This window comes from Pelodiscus sinensis, chromosome 4, assembly GCF_049634645.1.
Source record: "Pelodiscus sinensis isolate JC-2024 chromosome 4, ASM4963464v1, whole genome shotgun sequence".
Classification (NCBI taxonomy): Eukaryota; Metazoa; Chordata; order Testudines; family Trionychidae; genus Pelodiscus; species Pelodiscus sinensis.
Genome location: NC_134714.1, coordinates 106,510,133 through 106,516,132, shown reverse-complemented (window position 1 = coordinate 106,516,132; position 6,000 = coordinate 106,510,133). Strand labels below are relative to the sequence as shown.

At 53.8% G+C, this 6,000-nt stretch overlaps 1 protein-coding gene across 2 annotated transcripts in view; it reads left to right on the top strand.

The window, feature by feature from the left end:
* Window positions 1-4,718: 4,718 nt before the first annotated feature.
* Window positions 4,719-6,000, top strand: part of ZNF143 (zinc finger protein 143) — a 137,521-nt gene continuing 136,239 nt past the window's right edge. Inside the window, exon 1 of one of the 2 annotated variants that reach the window (XM_075927952.1) lies at window positions 4,719-4,855. The gene's annotated coding sequence lies outside the window, so the exon portion shown is untranslated. The other variant, XM_006129090.4, reaches the window with a different exon arrangement.

Sequence of the window (6,000 nt, the reverse complement as noted above, 5' to 3'; positions counted from 1 at the left end):
GTTTAAGCTGAGGGCTGTAGGTGATGAGTGGTACTGTTGTTTTCCTTATTGGGCTTGTCTTGAAGTAGGTGACTTCTGGGTGATCATCTGGCCCTGTCAATTTGCTTCCTCATTTCCCGAAGTGGATATTTAAATTTTAAGAATGCTTGATAAAGATCTTGTAGATATTTGTCTGTGTAACTGGAACAAATTTGGTTGTGTCTTAGGCCTGGCTTTAGACAATGGATTATGTGATGTGTCCTGGATGGATGCTAGAGGCATCATATATATAGAAGCCCAATGTCTGTGACTCTGTAAAGCTGAAATGCTGGCTGCTTCCTCTGGGCAGCGCTGTTGCCTGTCACGTCCTTTGCCTCCCGATGTGGTGCTCGGCTGACATCTGTGCCGCTAGGCCATGCTGCCGCGGGGGACAGGTTTAGACAAATACCCAGAAGTCACCTAATTTACGGAAGACCCAACAAGGAAAATAACAGAACACCACCAAAGCTTGTGACCTAATAAATTTGTCTCTAAGGTACCGCAGGACCACTTACTTTTAGTTACAGATTGTAACCCCTCTGAGACTTTCATTAGCCCATTTCAGGAGCAAACAACAGCACTGATGTTGTGGTTGGTGTTTGCTACAGACCACCAAATCAGGTGGATGAGGTAGATGAGGCTTTCTTCGGACAACTGAGCGAAGCTTCCAGATTGCAGGCCCTGGTTCTCGTGGGGGACTTTAATCACCCTGACATCTGTTGGGAAACGTATACGGCAGTACACAGGCAATCCAGGAAGTTTTTGGAGAATGTTGGGGATAACTTCTTGACACAGGTGCTGAAGGATCCGACCAGGGGCCATGCGCAGCTTGACCTTCTGCTCACAAACAGGGAGGAACTAACAGGGGAAGTGGAGGTGGGTGACAACCTGGGAAGCAGTGATCATGAGATGGTAGATTTCAGGATCCTGACCAAAGGAAGAAAAGAGAGTAGTAAAATACACACCTTGGACTTCAGAAAAGCAGATTTTGACTCCCTCAGAGATCTGATGGGCCGAATCCCATGGGATGCTAACATGAAGGGGAAAGGAGTCCAGAACATCTGGCAGTATTTTAAAGAAGCCTTATTGAAGGCACAGAAAGAAACCATCCCGACGCGTAGCAAGAGGGGCAAACATGGTAGGAGTCCAGGACTGGCTTACGGGAAATCCTTGGTGAACTTAAGCACAAAAAGGAAGCTTACAAAGAGTGGAAACTTGGACAAATGACCAGGGAGGAGTTTAAAGGTATAGCTCGAGAATGCCTGGGGGGTTATCAGGAAGGCCAAAGCGCAAATGGAATTGCAACTGGCTAAGGATGTGAAGGATAACAAGAAAGGTTTCTACAGGCATGTTAACAAGAAGAAGGTGATCAGAGAGGGTGTGGGGCCCCTAATGGATGAAGGAGGTAACCTAGTGACAGATGATGTGAGGAATGCTTTCTTTGCCTCTGTATTCATGGACAAGGTCTGCTCCTGGACTTCTGCACCAAGTGACGCAAGATGGGATGAAGATGGACAGCCCGTGGTGGGTAAAGAACAGGTTAGGAACTATTTAGAAAAGCTAAATGTACAGAAATCCATGGGTCCGAACTTAGTGCATCCGAGGGTACTGAGGGAGTTGGCAAATGTCATCGTGGAGCCTTTGGCTATTATCTTTGAAAAGTTGTGGAGATCGGGAGAAATCCCGGATGACTGGAAAAAGGCAATTGTAGTGCCCATCTTCAAAAAAGGGAAGAAGGATGATCCAGGGAACTATAATCCGGTCAGTCTTACCTCGGTTCCTGGAAAAATCATGGAAGGGATCCTTAAGGAATCCATATTGAGCACTTGGATGAGAGGAAAGTGATTAGGAATAGTCAGCATGGATTCACAAAAGGCAAGTCATGCCTGACCAATCTGATTAGCTTCTATGGGTGAGGTAACTGGCTCGGTGGACATGGGGAAGTCAGTGGATGTTATATACCTTGACTTTAGCAAGGCTTTTGATACGGTCTCCCACAATATTCTTGCCAGCAAGTTAAGGGATTGTGGATTGGGTAAATGGACAGTAAGATGGATAGAAAGATGGCTAGAAGGCCGGGCCCAGTGGGTAGTGATCAATGGCTCAATGTCAGGATGGCGGTCAGTTCTAGCGGAGTGCCCCAAGGTTCGGTTGTAGGATCGGTTTTGTTCAATATCTTTATTAATGATCTGGATGAGGGGATGAATTGCACCCTCAGCAAGTTTGCGGATGACACTAAGCTGGGGGGAAAGGTAGATACCCTAAGGGCAGAGATAGGGTACAGAATGACTTAGACAAATTGGAGGATTGGGCCACAAGAAATCTGATGAGGTTCAACAAGGACAAGTGTAGAGTCCTGCACTTGGGACAGAAGAATCCCAAGCATAGTTACAAGCTGGGGACCAACCAGTTAAGTAGTAGTTCTGCAGAAAAGGACCTGGGCGTTACAATGGATGAGAAGCTGGACATGAGTCAACAGTGTGCCCTTGTAGTCAAGAAGGCTAATGGCATATTAGGTTGCATTAAGAGGAGCATTGCCAGCAGATCCAGAGATGTCGTCATTCCCCTTTATTTGGCTTTGGTGAGGCCGCATCTGGAGTATTGTGTCCAGTTCTGGGCCCCCCACTACAAAAAGGATGTGGATGCATTGGAGAGGGTCCAGCGAAGGGCAACCAAAATGATTAGGGGGCTGGAGCATATGACCTATGAGGAGCGGCTGAGGGAGTTGGGTCTGTTTAGTCTACAGAAGAGAAGAGTGAGGGGGGATTTGATAGCAGCTTTCAACTTACTGAAGGGAGGTTCCAAAGAGGATGGAGAAAGGCTGTTCTCAGTAGTGACAGATGGCAGAACAAGGAGCAATGGTCTCAAGTTGTGGTGGGAGAGGTCCAGGTTGGATATTAGGAAAAACTATTTCACTAGGAGGGTGGTGAAGCACTGGAATGGGTTACCTAGGGAAATAGTGGAGTCTCCATCCCTAGAGGTTTTTAAGTCTCGGCTTGAGAAAGCCCTGACTGGGTTGATTTAGTTGGAATTGGTCCTGCTTAGAGTAGGGGCCTGGACTTGATGACCTTCTGAGGTCTGTTCCAGTTCTATGATTCTGTGATCTCTCAGTCCATCCTACTTCCACACCAGGTTTCCTCTAAGCTGTGCGCCTACATCACCGCGCATAACAAATTTTAGGCCCGCACACCTTGCCTTTAGAGTTGCACAGCAGCACTCACTAGCAGTATTCCCTCTAAGCTGCCCAATAGCACCGCTTCACGTTTGTTCAGCACTATCCAGTCAGTCAGCTCCCTGAAGAGAGCGCTGAGCTGCTGACTGGGTGAGGCTGATTATCACCTGTCAAGCTAGGATGCCGCAAAGCTTAGAAGGAACACTACTCACCACCACTCACTTTCCTGTTGGCCCAGATGAGTGGTAGCAGTGGGAGTGTGGCAGGGGTGTGGGAGGGTGGGCGGGCAGGCAGGCCTACCACTGTTTGCTCCAGCTGGAGCCAGGCCCTGCTGAGACTCTTTGCTGGGGGAGCCTCAAGTGCTTATGGTGAGCAGGATGCCATAGCCTAGCTGGTGGGAGTGGGGGCAGCCGCTTGGGCAGCCCAGCATTGGGCTGGAGCTGCATGGTTGAGAGCAGCCTGGGCTGGAGCCCTGTGGCTCTGTACTGTAGTGAGAGTGTTTTTTCTTGTAAAACAATTTTTATATATCTGTTAATAACTGAGGGGTGCTACAGTAGTGCACATCCAGGTACGAGGACATGATGTCAGTGTGGGTGCACAAGACTAAACTCACTCCCCTCAGAGGGGAAATCTTAGAATGAACGCTGTCCCACGCTACACCTGAATCCACAACGATGGGAACAGAGTAGGGTCTCCGCACGTTTGCTCCTGTTATAGGGCTCACGTCTGCTGTCACTGTTGTTAATGCCAAGGGAACCTAAGTCTGGAGCTAGCTGGTGGGTGAGGGTTACACCCCAGTCGTGGAGGGGCCAGCACCTGCGGCTAGAAAAAGCCTGGGCGCGCAGAGGTGCGGTTTAGAGGCGCCAGGTTGAGCACAACCCCCCCCCCCCCGTGTAAGCGAAGGTGCTGAGCCCGTGAACAAGAGGTGCCAGGCAGGGGGTTCTCCCCAGGCTGCGGGGGGGGGGGGGGGAGGCACTGTGCGCGTCACACAGGGTCTCCTCGCAGCGCGCGGGGGGAGGCGCTGCCCGTGCCGGAGAGCGTGGGCCGGGCTGAGGCGCTGCGCTGTACGCCGCAGGGGTCGGCTCCCGAAGCGGGAATAGCGCCGGGTTCCGGCCCGCCGCAGGCCTGGCTTCACAGCGCCCCGGCAACGGGAAACCACCAGCCTCTTCCCTGGGAGCGCGCGGCGCCCCGCCCCGGGTGGGTGAAATAAGAGACGCCTCAGGCCTCCGTCCGCCACGGCCCCTGGCCGAACCCAGTGTCCGGGATCCCAGAGCGGCGCTAGCTGCTGTCTTCCTGCGCGGGGAAATGGCGCCCAGCTCGCTGCCTTTCTCCCTCGCTGACGCACAGGCGCCTCGCGAGCCGTGGTACAAAATGGCGGCGACGGTGGCGGCCCCGAATCCAGCATTGCTGAGAGCCCGTGGCGCGGAGAGCAAGGCCTGGGGCGCGTAGCCAATCAGGGTTGGCGCTGGGTCTCTGGCGGCCAATGGGGAGCGTGGGCGATGGTTTGTGGCGCTGGCTGTCCAATGGCGGCGCGGGGAGTGCAGGTTGCGGGGCCCGCCCGCCCGGCTCTGGGCGGTGCTGGAGCGGGCGGGCGCTGAGGCGGCCGTTTCCTGTCCTGGTGCATGGTGGTCGGACGGAGGAATTGTTGGAAAATTTCTCGGCGAGGTTAGTATATAAATGTGTTTTTACCCAGTGTGCCTTATTCTACCCACCGCCATCTCCGGCTGGGACTGCTGCACCGACTCGCCGGGCCCGGTCCCTCCGCGCCGCGCGTGGGGAAGCGGAGCGGGGCAGCTAGCGAGCGGGGCAGCGCCGACTGACATTAATAAAGCCGCGGTTCTTCCGCGCGCCCGCCTTGGACGTTTTCCTCCCCTCCCCCATTCTGCTTTCTACGCCCGCCGCTTCAGCGGCACCAGTACCCGCCCGCCGGCGCTGGGGCCTCGGGACGCTGCTCGGGGCCCAGGCAGCTGCCGAGCCGCTCCACAAGCCCCGGCCCGGGCGCGGGGGGGTGCCTAAGCCGGAGCGGCTCCGCTCGCGGGGGCTTTGCTCTGAACCCGGCCTCGAAGGGAGGGCGGCCTGGGCGCGCTGCGTCACGGAGCAGGTCTCTGCCTGGGCGGGTGTCGTCGCCGCTGCCCGCGCACCCTGCAGCCGCGACTTTCCATTGCCGCACGCGTCGCTCTGCCTCGGGGGCAGGCGCCCCCCAGCGCCGCCTCCCGCTGGAGAGATGCGGGGGCAGCGCTCGTAGTGCGATGCAGGCATGGAGCCGTGGCGCTGCTGAAAGGGCTTCTGCAGATTCCTTGCTCTGGTATTACTGTTGCGTGTTTAAGGGATGGAGTCTGCCGATCCCGCCGCACTTAAAATTGCCTTTTGCCCAGTTCGGCAAATACAAGTTTGTAGGTACTGGTGGGGTGTGAGGGAGGACGTGTCTAGCGTGGTTCAGTTTCCCTTAAAAATGCTTGGCCCTGGAGCCACGTTGGAAGCGTCAAGTCAGGTTTGGGAGGGGTGCTGCAGTGACAGTGAACGAGGGAGTTCTTAAATTTGCCAATCAACAAACAGTTCTCCATGCTCGAGCAGGAAAGGTTTATAAAGCAGCATTAAAGAGAACCGCACCAGTGAAGGGCTCTCCCACAGTGAAAGTTGGGAAGTAACTCATTCGTGAGGAAGCTGCTGTTCTATCACCACTATTTGTATACAGTGCCATGAGCATACATAATGTTTCACTAACCCTGCATTGTCAGATACACTAAAATAAACTTTTATCAGCTCATAAAAAAGCATATGGCGGTAGGGCTTTTTTTAACATAGCATTA